This window comes from Anas platyrhynchos, chromosome 11 (genome assembly GCF_047663525.1).
Source record: "Anas platyrhynchos isolate ZD024472 breed Pekin duck chromosome 11, IASCAAS_PekinDuck_T2T, whole genome shotgun sequence".
NCBI lineage: Eukaryota > Metazoa > Chordata > Aves > Anseriformes > Anatidae > Anas > Anas platyrhynchos.
The window spans coordinates 19,845,971-19,862,960 of NC_092597.1; the positions used below are offsets into that span (position 1 = coordinate 19,845,971).

A 16,990-nucleotide genomic window follows, 5' to 3' on the forward strand; every position below is an offset into this window, starting at 1 on the left:
TTAATCGGCTGAGAAACATGACTGAAAAGGGCTTTGCTACCCTTTCTAACTTCACTGCGCTCAGGCTTTCTGTAGCCTAGAGAGTGACACCCTATGCCTTATTTCACTGTGGATTATTTAGAATGCTTCAATTGTGACTTGTCAATGTGGTCCAGGATAGATCAAGGCAAAACCTCCGACAAGAAAACAGCAATGCGAATATGATGTGACTGACTGCTGCACAATGGGCTAATACCTCTTAATTTGGACTTTTAGCAATCGTTTACCATCCCTATGCCCTTGAAGATTCCAAATCCACTCTTACAGAGAAGAAAAAGTCCTTTGCTTTTTCATCTCTCTCCCCACTCTCCCCCCCACCCCATAACTCAAGTGTATCAATCAATGTCTCCGTATGCATTTAATAGCTTTATTTCAAAGCACTTTAGACTTAAAATCACCTATCACCAAGGCATACTATTGGAATACTGTGCAGGTGTAATTAAATGAGCCAAATTTTGGCCCTTGACTGCATTCTTGTTCTCTCTTTGGCATTAGAACTACATGATGATGTTTGGTCATTTCTTATCTCTGGGCGGAAGTGATTTGGGGTTTGTCTCTCTCTCTTTTTTTTTTTAATTAAAAAAAATAATTAAAGTGAAATTAATTGGTTAAAGGTTAATAGATGTAGAGATTGACATCCTTACTAAAAGTACTCCACCTGAAATGACAGTGTAGGAGCCTTAATATATTGCTACATAGTTATGCCTGTACTACACCCAGGAGTAATATGGCCTGGGTGAATGCCACTGAATGCCAAGTATCCTGTGACTTTGCTGTGGAGACTGCTTCAAAGTTATTCAGTTACTCATGGATACTGTGATTGCATTTCTTATATTCACTAAGAACAGGAGTGAAACTACACATTTATTTCACATGGGAAGTTTTCACACAATGGTTTTTGCTCACTTCAATAACTAGGGAAACAGTTCAAAAATAGCATTTAAGAACATCAGTGTGAATAAATTTCCTCTTTGATATTATTTCTGTTCTTGATCAGGCACTTTCTATTAACACTTGTCTGCATGAAACTTTGCCCACAAAAAAAAAAAAAAAAAAAAAAAAAAAGCTGCAGTAGAGTCTTGTGGATGCTCATGCATATATATTTTCACCAAAAGGTTTAGGAGGTCAGTTGAAAGCTCTTTGCAATATGGGTGTCATCCAATAAAGACAGAAATGTAGCTATGCATCTTAATCAGGCATCATGAATAGGAAATACTTAAAGCAACAGTCATGGTGGATAGTCTGTCATTAGTCCACAAGCTGAAGTCAGACCACACAAAACACATGCCAAGTACTTTTGAATGGTGATCATATTTGTAAAAATTTCAATTTGTCAATAGGTAAGTCACAAGGAGAAAAAAAAAAAAAGTATGAATTTATTAGAAGGTATGAATTTATTAGATAAATTGTTCACAATGGATATTCAGAAATCCAACCTGGGATAATATTGAACTTAATGACCTCGAGGAGGAGGGCTGGAAAGTCCATAACTAATCACCTCTGAATTCAGTGTACTAAACTGTCTATTTGAAAATTAAACAAAGACCCAACTGTAGTAATTGTATCACCTTATGTACTTAAAGCAATTTCCTCAGTTCAGCTCAGTATCAGGAAAAAGAAATGGAGAAATTACTTCTTGTGTCTCTTCTCTTCTCTTCTCTTCTCTTCTCTTCTCTTCTCTTCTCTTCTCTTCTCTTCTCTTCTCTTCTCTTCTCTTCTCTTCTCTTCTCTTCTCTTCTCTTCTCTTCTCTTCTCTTCTCTTCTCTTCTCTTCTCTTCTCTTCTCTTCTCTGGCATTTATATCTACTCATTTTTGTCCTCAGTGCTTACCTACTGCTCTTCACTAAGACATTGCAAAGTTCCACAGAACAGGCAATAAAATGCACAGATGGCTGACCCAACAGAAATAAAACTAAAACTAAGACCTTCACACAAATGTGAAAAGATGACACAAAAAAAAAAAAAAAAACCTTTGCATAGCTGTTTTCCTTAAGTATTAGTCCATTTTGGCTACACTGGAGTTACTGAGAAAAATGTATTTATTTTTCAGATCACTTTTAGAATAAAATTACTTTATGTTTTTTAATTTAATGAAGTTAAAATAATACTTGATATGAATGGTATCAGTAATCAGGACGTGGCATAAACATTACCCTTTAATTTTGTGGGGTTATTGACTGAATAAAATCACAGTCTGCCCCTGAATGGGCCAAGAGCGCAGTTCCACTCCTCTGCAGCTAACACTGGCTGCTTGAAGAAGGGGTTTCATTCAGGCTGCTACTAAGCAGGCCTTTCAGATCCATGGAGAAGGTTTGAAAGCCTCTTCTTGCCCCAAGCCTCTGGGAGGGGTCCATGATTTGGTCCGCACAAGCTGCTACTGGATGACATCCCGTTTGTATCGCTGCCACCTGTCTAAAGAAAACATGAGAAGCCTTAAGGACCCCAAACCCATTATGATAATGATATTGATTATTTTAAATTATGATAATGGTAGCCTAAAAATAAATAAATAAATAAATAAATAATAGAATAAAAAAATCTGTCTATTAGCATGAAGATGGATTTAGATGGATTATGATTATTCACTGTTATTTTTCCATTACGTTCCAAGCTAGTAAGTGATTTAAACCAGAACAGAACTGGTTTTAAATTCTCCTTCAAGACGAAAAATAACCCTCTCAACTAATTGTGCTTATGTTACCTCCTTCAGCAGCAATTATTTGGTTTCATCCCAACCTTCCTACTTACCCATAATTACCATCTCCTCTGACATGGTTAAATAAAAGCAAGTATTAATATGGACTTAATGTTGTTTCAGAAATTGGTGGAGCACTGAGGGTGCCAATGACCCTAATTTCACTTTGTACTAAAAATGTGTTGATCTGTGGTTTTTGGCTGCTGCTTGAATTTGACTTGAAGGTTGAAAGTAAACATATCACTCAAGCGCATGGTGCATGAATTAAGGTCTTTCTGTCACCAGCCTCTGCTTTTTTTCCCCTACTCCTTGGGTCAGGCACCCCATAACCCCCCTTTCCCCTTTCCTCTCATGGGACCCTGGGGAAATATTTCTCTTGACATGAACTCCTGCATGACTAACACCTGCATTTCTTTCAGTGCACATTTCCATGGGGAAAGTTCTGCTTTTTACTTCTTTTTTTTTTTCTTTTTTTTTTTTCTCCTCCCCAGAAAATATTTCTCTAAGAATGATCAGATTTTCCTAGACACTCCACACACAGAGACCTGTTGCACTTCCAACAGTGGAAAGCACATTGCTTGACTTTGAATTCCCTCAGGCCAGGAGATCATCTACCAAAAATGTGTGTTTTAAAAGAACAAAGTCTATTTTTAATATGCAATATTATGGGTTGTGATGGAATTGGAGACCTAGCAAAACCAGGTTTTTCTGCCTCTCAGAATAATAATAAAACCTAATGTGGCAAATTTCTCTTGGCTTCCAGATATTAGAATGCATTCAACACATCTTTGACAAGTTTACACCTCCAAGGGTTTGATGCATCAAAAATCTCCTTCTTAGTGGATGCAGTTTTGAACAGCAAAAAGGAGCTTTGTTTGTTATAGTTTGAACCAGTTCCCTGAACAAAATAAAGCTAAGCTGTAAAATAACTTTTCTCAGCATAACTGTCTACACGAGGGCTTTTACTGGCATAAATATATTGGTTGGGGTGTATGTTGGGGGGATTGTTCTTTATTTTTTTATTTTTTTACACACATAAATGACATCTTTATTCTGGGGAACAAAATTAAGTGTAAACCAAGCATTACTGTCTACAGCATTTTCTTGGGGTCAGGGTTTCCAGGGAATAATAGAAGGAGAAAGCTTCCTAAAGACATATCTTTGTGGAGTAGGGATGGGGGGTTCCAATTTACTAGTCTTCATCTTATTGAGGGCAATAATTTCCCTGAAGACTTTATTGGCAGGGTATCACTGCAGAAAACGTTTGCTGCCGGCAACCCTATTATTTTCCATGAGAAATACAGTCCCGTGAGAAAGCACGTTCTCACTCTATTTCTGTGGGAAACACCAGGAGAAGAAGAATTCCAAATCCCGCGAGACCAAGCAACTGGAAACAACACCAGAAGCCCTCTTGTTTGTGTAACTTATTGCAAAAATATCAAAGGGGGGGAAGAACATGTTTTCATAAAATTTTCACTTTGCAAGAGCTCAGTTTAGAAAAAAAAAAAAAAAAGGATTTATATTTGACAGCCCAAAATCCCAAGGATGCTCAGTCTATTTCAGTTGTCAATTTACGATCTTTAAAACATTTTTAAAATTGACTGAACCTTAACTACATCCTACCTCATCTTGTACTAGCCAAGTTTTACAGATGCCATCTTAAAAATCAATTCAAAGAACAGCCATAAACTTGAAAGCTTCCTATTTGAAGTGTATATGGCAGAATGCAATTTTGTTTAATTTTAATTGACAGAGATGTCAGCCTAAGAGAATATTTTAGAATATTAGTAGGAACAGTAAACTCATGCCTTGACACTTTTATGATATAATGGTATAATTCTCAGGAAAAAAATCACCACTGTCAAGATTTACACAAAAGCAGTGCATGTTTTACTTTTTCCTCGGTAAAGGAGTTACAAATGTATTACTAATTACACAATTACTTTAATATGTAGAGCCAGTAATAAAACCCTTGATGTACACTCAGCAAGGTTAGTTTCATTAAAAAAAAAAAAAAAAAAAAAAAAGTATTTTTTAAAATTAGTATTACAGTTTTTTCTGGTGAGGTTTCAGCCCGTGTGATGTAGTTCAGCTGCTTGCTCTCTGCATTTCGCAAAACAAAAAGCATGTTTACAAGGCTTGTTTGTTCCTAAGGAGACAAATCTTCAAATGGTGTAAAACTGCTATCACTACCTGTTTGTGCAAGCTCGGAATCAGGCTTGAAGAAACATGGTCAATTACTGCAAAAGTCTGAAATGTGTAAGACATAAATGCATGACTTAAAACAAGCTACTCATGCACTGTGTCCAGATGAAATGAAAGTAAATAAGAATAGGAAACTTTCTTTCCCCCTTCCAGTTTTGGGACTGGTCAAACTCTGAAACTGCTGCTTTTTGTAAAAGTCCGCATAACCAAAAACTGAGTTCTCACTCCCCCATTTTGGGAGCAGATAAAGTTCCGCCCCAGACTGTACCCTGTTGTCTCTCTCTGCACTGCTGTTGTATAGAAAATTCCCAGGCAACAAGAAAAGCAATGCAAAGGCAAAGTGAACAACTTGGCACTGCTGTACAAGGACACGTGCTCCCTAACTCCTCAAGGTCTGATCAAGCAAAGCAATTAAATATGCACATGAGTATATGCACTTTAAGCAGAAGAGTAATCCCTTTGACTTTAAAGAATTACTCACGTGCTTAAAGTTTAGTGCCCTGCTGTATTGGGACCTAGCCTCCAAAGCAAAGTATGGCAGAGATTTAGTGATTAATTACAGCCTGCAGATGGACAAGCCAGTTGGGTTAAACAAGAATTGGCCCAACCCTTTGCCCTTCTCCAAAAACAAATCTGAATAAAGGTCAAAAGAGTTTGGTTAAGGATGTACTTACCAAACTTTCAGACCTTTTGAGAACTATCCTCCACTAGTAAAGGCTCTCACATTGTATCCCTCCGGGAGTCCCATAGGCGTAGTCAGTTGTAAACTCATTTTCCTATATGGTCAGGCACGCGTGTGGTGGGGAGGAATGAATGACAATGTAGTACAGCCAAAGCTGGTGTCCTGTGACCATGGAGCTTTTAATATGGAGGCAACGGAATCAGGATTAAGAATTGCAGCTGCTAAGATGCTAAACCCCACATACAGCTCCCATGGCTCAGATGTTATCAAGCGTAAAATCTTTTGAATAAAGCCTTACATGGGGGCACCATTGTAAACTGCTTTCTCAGTTAAAGCCTTTACGTAGCAGTAAGAGGGAAAAGGTTGTATTTTGCCGTATTATTTTCAGTAATATGTCAAAGGCCACTGAAATCAATTCCCATTAATTTTAAAGGACTTTCCATAGTAAAAATAATGCCCAGTAAAATCACTATAACGAAACTGCTGTTTAAAGTATTCCAGTCCTCTAAGGATGACCAGCAAGTAATCTTCCATGAGAAAACATTGTAGAAATTCCAGACTTCCACCACAGAAGCAAAAGCCAGACAGGTTTCAGTGATTTTTCAATAGTTTATCCTACAGTCTCTATGCATGTTTTCTTATATCTAATTCAGATTCGTTCTCTTTGGTATTAATATAAATCCCTGTATGACACGGACACCAAATTTTTATCTCAGCACTAACTAGGTCTGTGGCCATGAGCAAGTCCTCATCTAGGAAATGGCATGTGGAGAATGACTCAGTTAACATTGTACTCCAGTTGGAAAAAAATAAATGATAGAAGTAACAGTTATTTAGAAAATAGAAACAGGATTTCTCTGTCCCACAGACAAAAGGTCTAGGAAATCCAGGCAAAGGCTCACCAACTCACCATCAGGGATGTAACATTAATCTGTTTTATTAGAATTCTTTTAGATTTGCTCAGCAATGTGAAGCTGTCTAAATTTATCTCTAAGTAACAGAGAATAAAATTTCATGACAGAAAGCTTCATCTATACAGACCAGCATAGTAGAGATTACGTATCATGGAAAACCATAAGACAACAACAAGACAGCCTTCAGTATTTTTTGCTTAAATATTCTTGACCTTTTTGATGTTCACATTCTTGGCAAACGTATAGAATTTCATCCTATGTACAAATAGCAATAGCATTTTCAGTTTGAATGGATTTATACAGTTTTGTTGACTAAGTAAAAACAGCCAAAAAGAAAATCAAGACCATGGGTTTTCAAGAGTGAGACCACAATGTATAAGGACCCTCTGTAATGAGCAGCATAACACAAACACCAACTGCTGACTCCATGAAAGGTTAAACTTGCTGCAACCACATGGGTGGAAACACCACCAACAAGAGGAGACATTATGAGAGAAAAGAAATAGACTGGCAAGAGAAATAGGATGACTGGAGATGCAGAGATTTAAGAAGTGCTAAGAGGAAACAAGGAACTGATTTTTTTTTTCTCTATTTATTTTGTGGAAGAAATGGGTAGGAAAATAAAAGTCTCCCCCATCAGATTTGTCCCTCCGTATTCAAAACAGGCACCTGGCCCCTATGAAGGATTAACTGCCTGCTTGTAAAATGCTGTGTTTTGATATTAAGCCATTTTTAGCTGCAAGTTGGCCATGCAATGTGTGTGCTTCTGCCACCCTATAACTCATCCATAACTTCTACCGTGCTCTGCAGAAAGCACCACACCTGGATTGGCATCCTCCATGCCAGCCTTCAACCCTCTGAGATTTGCATTGAGGTTAGGGGATTATTGCACCTTCCAATGCAGGCTTTGTAAAGAAAGAGTAAAAATAGTCATCACTAAAGCAGTATAGTAACACTTTGTGCAGCTGAAAAACAGTGGAAATGGTAGGTGGCTCTCCTTCCTCAGGAGCTATTTTTAAATGTATCTAGTATTTTTTGGACAGTATGAAAAGTTTCAGTCCATGTTATTGACTAATAGGGTATAAAATCTCAGGTTTGAACAAAAAATTTAGCTTATTTTTGTAATCCCTAAAAGAACTTCAAAACCACTACAAATTACCATATAAATGTTTTTTTCCTTGATTCTCCAGAACGTACATGTAGCTTACTTGATAGAGACCCAAATCAAAATCTGTTGAAGTCAATGAAAGCATTTTCATTGCCTTCAATGAAAGCTGCGTTTGGCCTAAAAATGATCCATTAGGTGAGGTGAACTTTCCCACCAAGTACTAGTCAGATCTAATTTTAGAAGTATTCAATTGGAAACCATCATTCATCCTTCTGGATAGTGTAAAGAAAAAGACTTCTTCACTGTTAAGCTCTGAATCACTAGGTTTAAGACCTACCACTGGACATTTGGCTACCAGCAGTTGAATAACCTTCTTTCCATGACTTTTGTCTTCTACATTAAACAAAACCTAACTCTGGGTTTGGGGATGTGTTGGCTGTAGGTTTTTCTCACATTGGTGTCTTACCCTGTTTTACTGGCTCAGAATTTCTTTAATTAATGCTGTCAGTACGGATGCTGGACAGTCAAAGCCTTCCCAAGTAGTATCAACATTACAACGTTTTCTGGTAACCTGAAAGGAAAATAAAAGAAAATATATATATGTTTGTTAATATATAGCATGAGATTTTAAAGTAAGCATGAGATTTTAGAGTAAACAATAATGAGAATATTTTATATAAATGTATAAAACAATGCACATTCTGAAATCTGTAAGAAAACCTGATTTGACCAAAAGTTTTAACATAGATTATCAGTTAGCTTCAGTTTCTAACAAACCATGTTATGAGATCATGTCTCTGTCTCATCTATCAGCCAGTTTCAATTCTGATGACAGGAGGAGGAGGAAAAAACTTTACATAGTTACTTGTATTTTGCTTTTGCTTCCAAGTGATATTGTGGGAGGCTCACATTATACAGATAAAATAAGTACACTGCTGAGTGAATACACGTAAGCCAAGATAAATTTATTTTTCCATGATTATCACATCACAGTAGATGTGGAGACTTAGTTATGAAGCCAAGGTTTTGAGAATGGTCATGTAATCTGAATGGGCCAGCCACCTAGCAGTTCCCATTTTCCTTGAAAGGCTGTGAGACTCACTGAAACTGTGTAGAAAAACTGGAGCAGTTCATAGCCCAAAGAGGAAAATCTCTCCACACAATGAACTTGAAAGTATTTTTCTACATTCTTATGGACTTCCACATTCCAAACCTGCTGCAAATATTGCTAATTAAAATGGAATTCCAATGGAGCTAAGATGCAACCTGCCTTTTCCAGCTACTGTTCACCCTAAATTACTGTACTCCGCAAAGATTTCTACTGTCTTCTACAAGCGCATATGGCTCTGCTCCCCCAAATTCATCCCAATATCTAATTCAAATTCAAATCATAGCTCAGCTCTAGAAAGAGTGGAGCCTAAAGAAAAAAGTTAAAAATGAGGAGGCCACCAAATTTTATTCCAGATGACCTAGGGTCTATCACTAGTATGCTCATAGACTATGGACAAGTCACTTCTTTTCCTATACCTCAGTTTCCTCAGCAATAAGTTGTATTGACCTCCCCTGTTGATCAGTACCAGATTTGCAGATGAAAGTCACTATAGAATACACGGGTTGTTGTTGCTTATTAATAGGCTACCAAAGGTTGTAGACAATAGTAGACCACAGCAACAGGAAGCATATGGGAGGCCAAAAGAAAAAAAAAAAAGTAGATAAATTGGATCACTTAAACAATAGAAATAGAAAAACTTTCTTTCATTTTAACTTGATACAGGAGATTCTTTATGTGCTATATCGACAACGTAGTATTTTTCAGTGTCACGTCTTCATTAAAGAGTCACTTCAAAAGCAGTTGATGGGTTCTAGTATTATTCTATTCAACTAATAAAAGTATTCATTAGTTTATACATCATATTCTTTTTCCTGCTGGTCTGGTAATCCTTAAATATGATGTCCCAAAGGTACTGATTGTGATCTCACATCAGTACATATTAGTAAATCCATTAAAGTTAATAGGTTATTGTCCATTGATGTAAGAAAATCAAGGCTAATGAGGCTACTTGAGTATGCAAGAATTACAGGATTGGAACCTACTGTCATTTAATATTTTGGAAGGTTATGTGCTTTTTTCAAGATAGGACATAACTTTCCTTAACATAGCTTTCAATAGAGGTGCATTAGCCTCTAGTGGCAGTAGAGGTGATATATTGTATTGCTAATTTAAAGGATTATGCATGAAAAGTGAATATATTGCAATAATTATGAAGTCTTGTTTGACTTCACTTTTCCACAAATGTACTTTGTCATGCTTTAAGTACACTGTGGATTTGAAAAGCAAAGTCAAGATGCTGTAAATCGGGGTGAAATAAAAATCTTATTAGCACATTTTAAGAGCAGATTTAGGTTTGGAATATTTTCCATGTGATTGCCATTATTACTGCATTTATATCTGAGCAATGCCTCTATTTGATTGTGAGCATGTGTGAGTTTGTGTGTGCATGTGTGTGCAGAAGGGGTCATGACATTTATTAAAGCAGTCAATAAGGCATGCATAGGACAGGCATCTAACCCTGGAATATATTTATATTTATACTCATTTCTGATATGGAAACTAAAGAGGAAAAATCAATTGGAATCTAACATTTCATTGTCCTTCACCTTGACTCTTTGGTTTAAAGTAAGCAGTTAAAGAATAAACATTGCTGGAGAGAAATAAATAAATAAATAGATGAAAAAGCCACTCTCTAACATTATTAGGACTTCCAAAGTAAATAAAAAGTGGTAGAGCTGAGAGCAAATTGCTGCAGTGGTGCCAGGGAGAATCCTGATTTTAGCACCACTGTACCAAATTTGTCATTTAGGAAAGCTCTTGTTCCCTTTATTGAGTTCCACTGTAGTGAACAATTTCTGTCGGCATCCCTCGTGTGTCCTTTTGGTTTATTATCTTTCACTGTGAATTGAGCATCCACAATCAGTTTCACAGGAAGCCTAATTTCACACACTGCTTATACATATGATGAGGACTTCCCTACTCCTCCCCCCTCCCCCCCTCCCCTTCCCCATCCCTTCTCCCAATGTTCTTATCAAATGAAGAATTGTGGATAAGGGTTAGGTGCAGATAAACATGAGTGTAGCACTTCCAGAAAGGTCATGATCCCCCCATAAGGTGCTTCTTGTTATGCCTGACCTTCAGATTTTCATCATCAGCCCGCCTGACAACTTAATAATGCAGAGGTGCAGGATTCATTTCTCCCCTCTGAGAGAGCCAGTACGGGACGCCCTTTTCCCTGATTATTTCCCTGCACTCCCGGCTGCCCTTTATAAGCCAACCAGAACTCCATCAATCATGCTCTTCTCTCCTTTCCTCCTCAGCCCCCAGTCCTGAAAGCTCGCAAGCTGCAATGTCCCCTTTTGTCTTGTGCTGCTACCCAGCTACAACAACAGAAAAGAATCCCTGCTTGAAAACACCCTTAGCAGGCAGCAATCCACCTTCCTATTAAAAAGAGAGTCGTTCACTTTTCCTCCACCCGGACTGTATTATCTTGCAGAATAACTCCTTGTGGGCTTTGCTAACTGTCAAAGGAGGGAAGAAATTTAAGCTGAAATCAGAAGTTTTGATTTCATTTTATTTGTTCTTTTTCTTCTGATTTCCTTTTTTTATCTTTTCCTTCTTGTTCTTGTATTTGTTTACCTATAGGTTAATAACAATCAAAAAAAATTTTTTTTCTTCTGAAAATAAAAGAGAAACAAAGACTTTATATATTCAGGGTATTAAGCATGTCAGTTAATGGACTGAAATAACAGAAAAGTTCAGAAGAAAGTCTTCTTGGGATGGGAAGATATTGATTCAGATCAGATTTTAAAGGCTGCAATAAACTTGTGTTATAAAATATGAATTCATTTCACCCCAGCCTTCCTAGTGTTTTTTCAGCCAATGATTCCTAGAGTGAAAATGGGATGATAATACACCATGAGCATCTGGTGAGAGTGAAGTACAGTATGTTCCCTGACAGAGCAGGGATATGCCAAGGCCATCTCCTATCGCCTAAAGCAGCTGCCATTTGTACCTCCAAGAGGGGAAGTATCCCCTGGTAAGCTACAGCTCAGCTGGGTATGCAAGCTACACTGTACCCAGCAAGCAAGCTCAGATTCTACCCTGCCCAGTGGCAGCAGGATGCAAATCTGTGCCCAGCTGGATAGAGAAGATAATGCGATAGCCCAGCTCACCCATTAAGGCACTGTGCTGGAGCTGTAAGAATAAATAAATAAATAACAGAGCTGCATGAAGCACCGTAAAACCACTCATTTGCCAAATATCAACATTGTGGCTGAAATTAAGTTTTCCTAACTCCTCCTGTGCCTGGATGCACTCAGATAGCGCTGGTGCATGAGAAAGCTTGAACTCATTGCTGTTTGTTTTTCAAGTGAACCACCACCTTGGCGTGGAGAGCAAAAACTTGCTTAAAAGCAGGGAAAACAGCCCCAATGCCATTCAGTCTTCCAAATATGTATTGTGGGAATAATTGGGAGGCCCCTGAATAATGTTTTACCATCTGAATTATTTCATACATCGCAGGTTTGGAAAATCCCAACACAGAATTGGAGCTTGTAGTGAAATGTGGAATCGCATTTACTAGTTGTGAAAGCTAAATATCTCTTTAGAGCCTTATTTTTCTTAATAATAATAGTAAAAAGAAATCTCTCAGTGCAAATCTTCTTTCAAACTAATAACGTGTCAAAGATTGCAAACTGCCATCAGAAGAGAGCTGGAAAGACTAGTAAATGTTCAGGAGGTGCAAGAATGAGGAATTTGTCCTAAATCCCATTGATTAGTCAATTAGTGTCGCTTCTGCCTCCAGCGTGCTTTGGACAAAATCCCAAAGGATCATCTGGTTCATTTTCAGGCTTTTCTCCACTTCAGTCAATGGCCTAAGACATCCAAAGAACATCTCAGAAAGACAAGAAAACATGAGTCAAAAAGAGTTGAAAAAAGCTTAGGAAGCAGATAAAAGAAGAAGGAAGGAGAGATGGAAAGCATAAAGCACAACAGAGAAAAGGGAAAGATCATTCTGAGATGCTGGTGAAGAAAAATAGATGAGTGATAATGATCTAGGGGTGGGGGAGAACCTGTGTGGAGGGGAGAGGCAGGTTTGGACAGCAAAGGGAAGCACAAACAAATGAAGCAGAAAAACAGGAAGGAAAGCAAACTTGCAGATACAGAGGAAAAGCAGCAGGAAATCTGCAGTACCCAGTATCCTTTCTTGACCACTAGACACAGGAAATCACACTTCAAAAGAACAGCCAAGAACGTGGGACCTGATAAGAGTGATAAAGATGCCATTGCCACCAGATCAAAGTGTTGGAGGGAGGTGATAGAAGGAGGAAAAGCAAAGGAATAAAGCATAAAAAGTCGATCTTAAAGCAGGCTGGATATTTTATTTTTTACCTTCATCCTAAAATGTGCCCAGCTTGAGTCTCTAAGTGGGGAGAGGGACTCCCTGGGATATTAAAACCATTCCCAAGCCAAGCTCCATTTAAGCTTCACAAACTACAAATGCAAATGCAAATCCCCTGCTTGGCACCTCCTCTTCATTTCAGCCTACATCAGCTGCAGCAGCGATGCCAGTAACTGTCCACAGCCCTTTGGCAAGGCTTTCCTAGCAGTCCCTCACCTGGGACCCAGGCTGCTCTTCTGCCCTCCAGCCCCCGAGCTCAGCACTCAGAGGGGCAGCACTGGGAGCTGCCACGGTCCTTGGGTGGCATCTTCATGTGGCCCCAGATCAATGAGGTAGTGAAAGACACATGGGGTCAGGTTGACCCTTGGTTTGGAATTTCCCTCAGTGAAACACTGGTTTTATAGAGAGGAGGGAGATTGTCCTCTACTGATATTTGCCAAGGGAAAATGAGGAATAGTTTGGATCTGGACCAGAGGGCCATGGCTACATCCAAGCCCTTGCAAATTGACTTGGCAAGAGAGGATTCTCTCGAGGAGTGAGGAAAACCAGAGAGATGTCAGTCAGAGAAGTAAACACCATATGCTTGTCTCACAGCATCTGACGGTAGTGAAGTGGACAGAGCAGAGAGGCTGGCAGATCTGAGAAATAGGGCAGTGTAAATCAAGACACATTCTCCTTCCTTTGCTTCCCAGAGGAGTTCCACAGACATAAGCAGTGTATTCCTCCTAAATCCAGGAGCTCTTCAAAGCCGATTGGTGTTTTCCATACTGATTATTTACGCTAAGCCTCGACTGAATGAACTGTAGGTTACAGAGAGGTGACTTTTTTTTGAAATGTATGAGATAAATCCTTCTTCGTCTAGAGGGCAAAGAGTTAGTGATAGAAAGGAGAGACTACAGAAACATTTAATATGCTGTGTTTGGTTTTAAGTTAACGAAATCTTCTTCAGATACATTTTTTTTCTTCCTTAGCACTGAAAATTTGGTGGGCAAACCTTGTGCAATAGTTTCAATTTTCTTAGGAAAATACTGTCATTTGACTCATGTGGGGTTAGTGGGGGAGGGATGGCGGAGGGAGGAGGAGCCCTTCCCTGATGTTCCTTTGCTCCCCTTTTCTACCTGCTGCCTTCTCCTTTTCCACCTATCGTCTCCTTCAGTTGAAAATTGTATCATGGACGCAACTCCCTCTCTAGCCTTCTCCAGACAAGCTATTAAGGAGCAGAGACTGGCTGTAGAGACGCCAGTGAGACTTCAGTGCCCTAGCAGAACTCATTCCTTAAGTCCATCAGTAATTACCCATGTGGCATTCAGCCCATCAAGTTGCCATTGTTTTAAAAATTGGTTTTAGGCACTCTGAAAGCTTTCTGAAAACACAGAGCAAAGATTATAGATATGGAAATAAACAGCTGAGAAGCCAGCCTACAGACAAAAAATGTAGGCTGTTGATAAGACAAGTTGATGAGAAAGGAAAAAACTTGCTAGAAAAAAAAAAAATGATTGAACTTCAAGTTCAAGCAAAAGCTTCTAAAATGTGTAATGTTGTATTAACTTATCCCAGACATATTTTGACAGCTATAAGAGGAAATAGCTGAATTAGAAGTTTTACAAGTGTAATCTCTGACAGGTTTTACACCAAATATTTACTTTTTTTATTCATCAGGTTAATAAACTCGTAACCTCCTCTTGCACTGGTCATTTCCTGATGAGATCCAATTTTCTCCTATCTGGCTGCAACATGCCTGTGTGTTCAAAGCAAGTTTTGAACACAGGTATATCTTCAGAGCCACCATTCAGCTCGGAGGAGGTAGAACTCACATGAAAATCAATGGGAGATTTACTTGCATGAGAATTGCAAATCTGAGCTATTTTAGAGTGCCATTCTGTTCAGCAAAGCTTTCTATTCCTCTTGTTGGCTCAAACCAAGAGTTTTCTGCTTTTCAGGTTACAAATAGGCAAACTTCTTGAACCTGAACTGTTCTGTCTCATTTCTCTAGAAAATTAATATTAAAAGTACAAAATTCTTCCTTTTCCTGTGCTTCTTCCCTTCATATATATTATGTATGTAACACACAAAAGAAGTCTAGCTGTTTGGGTAAATAATACCAGCATGACTTAGAAATTACCTTCTTGGACATGGATTTTCTTTTGTCTGATAACCCATGTTCTCTCAGAGTCAAATATTATAAATCTACTAATTTACTGTAGTAAGAGTACAGCAGTATTTGTGAGCAAGTGAGCAAGTAAGCAAATACAGAATAAGCTAAAAAGGAGAATTACAATAAATAAATAATTTGTCTGTACACTTAATAGCTAGTTCAAAAATTAAAAGATTTATCAGGGCAAAATAAAAGAATGTAAAATAAAATTTTTGTAATAAGATTCTGAGCTATAAACAATAACACATAGAAATATATTTTTTGTTCAAATACACTAAAGGTTCTATCAAGTTTTTTACATCAAATGTAATACAATGACTCTTCTTTACTACTATTTTTGATTTACTATTTTTATCTTAGAATAATCCCCATGACCAAAGACATATGAAAAATCTATATTTTGTCATTGTACTATTCTTATATTCTTTTTAGTGATATGGTATAAAAATCATATTCTAATGAAGGACACCTGTAGCATAAATATGCTAAGACACTTTTATATCAATGGCAAAAATCTGTAGTCATTTAATACCCTAATAAGATGGATAAGAGCTCAAAAATAGCTTCAGGGGAGTAACCCTTGTGCTAAATTAACAAAAATTAATATTAACTTCTGAAATATGTGATAGAAAATCTTTAATGTAAAACCCCCAAAGTATTCATTCAAAAAGATGTATCAGTTCTTAACCCAACTCAAATGCAAATGGTCATTTTCATCTGCAAAATATTTTCACAGGAATAATCATTACATTTAGTGAAAAGTTGAACAAAAGATCATGTCAGAATTAAGATTTGTGTGGAAAGAGCACACTACCTGAAACTGAAATATCAATTTCATTAAGTCTTCTTTATCTCATTCTGGTACAGACCTTCCTCTTTTTTCTGCCTGAAAAACTGCACCCAGCTTCCCTGTGTCCCAGCCCAGTGATCAGTACCACTACATGGTCAAAGATTTACAATTTTTTTGGTGGGAGCAGATGAAGATCTTTATTTCTCCACCTTCTTAGCCAGTATGTTGCAACTTGGGTCTCTTTCAGCAAACAACCCATATTGTTTTGTGGTTGTTAAAAAAAAAAAAAAAAAAAAAAAAAAAACTAGCAGAAAACTCTTTTTTCTCTTTCTAATAATATGTTGGTTTAGCTTTTAATATTCCATATTAAAGAGGCAGAAAAAATGTTTTTTGAACTTCAAATACATTTTCCAATCATTTTTTAATTACTTCACTCTGCCACTCCACTGCAAATCCTAACACCTCCCAGCGTGATTGTTTCCTGCTAACAGAGACATTTTGCAGACAGATTGAGTGTCAATATTATTAGCAGCAAATTATTCACGTTGCGTGAATAGCCTTATAATCCTTATTTACTGTGAATATTCAGGAACCTATTGTTTTTAAAATAATAACTTTTAATAAGCTCTGAGGATTCTAATGACATTTTATCAATACTATCAAGGTTTTAGGGCAGCAGAGATAAAAATATTATTCTTTTGACTCAATGAATAACAGTGACAGCAATACCAAGTTTGTCCCTAAAATGGCAAAGACAGCAGAAAGCACATGTAGCAACCTTGCGTCCATGCTATCTGGTGCTAGTACTTGTCTGCCTGTGTGGTACTTAGATAAAGGTAGGGAATGAGTAGCTGTATCAAGTAGTTTGCTACTAAAATAGCCTTTCACTGTTTATTTTCCAGCTAAGTCAATTAGGCAAGGTGGTGCATCAACATTCAGTATGTGCT

The 16,990-nt window shown here is 37.7% G+C and overlaps 1 long non-coding RNA gene across 2 annotated transcripts in view; it reads right to left on the minus strand.

The window, feature by feature from the left end:
- Positions 1-1,148: 1,148 nt before the first annotated feature.
- Positions 1,149-16,990, minus strand: part of LOC101797280 (uncharacterized) — a 60,017-nt gene continuing 44,175 nt past the window's right edge. For both annotated transcript variants that reach the window (XR_002398380.4, XR_002398379.4), the window contains 2 exons: positions 8,109-8,213; positions 1,149-2,450 (listed from right to left, as the gene is read on the minus strand). This is a non-coding gene — a long non-coding RNA (uncharacterized lncRNA). The remainder of the gene's footprint in view (positions 2,451-8,108; positions 8,214-16,990) is intronic.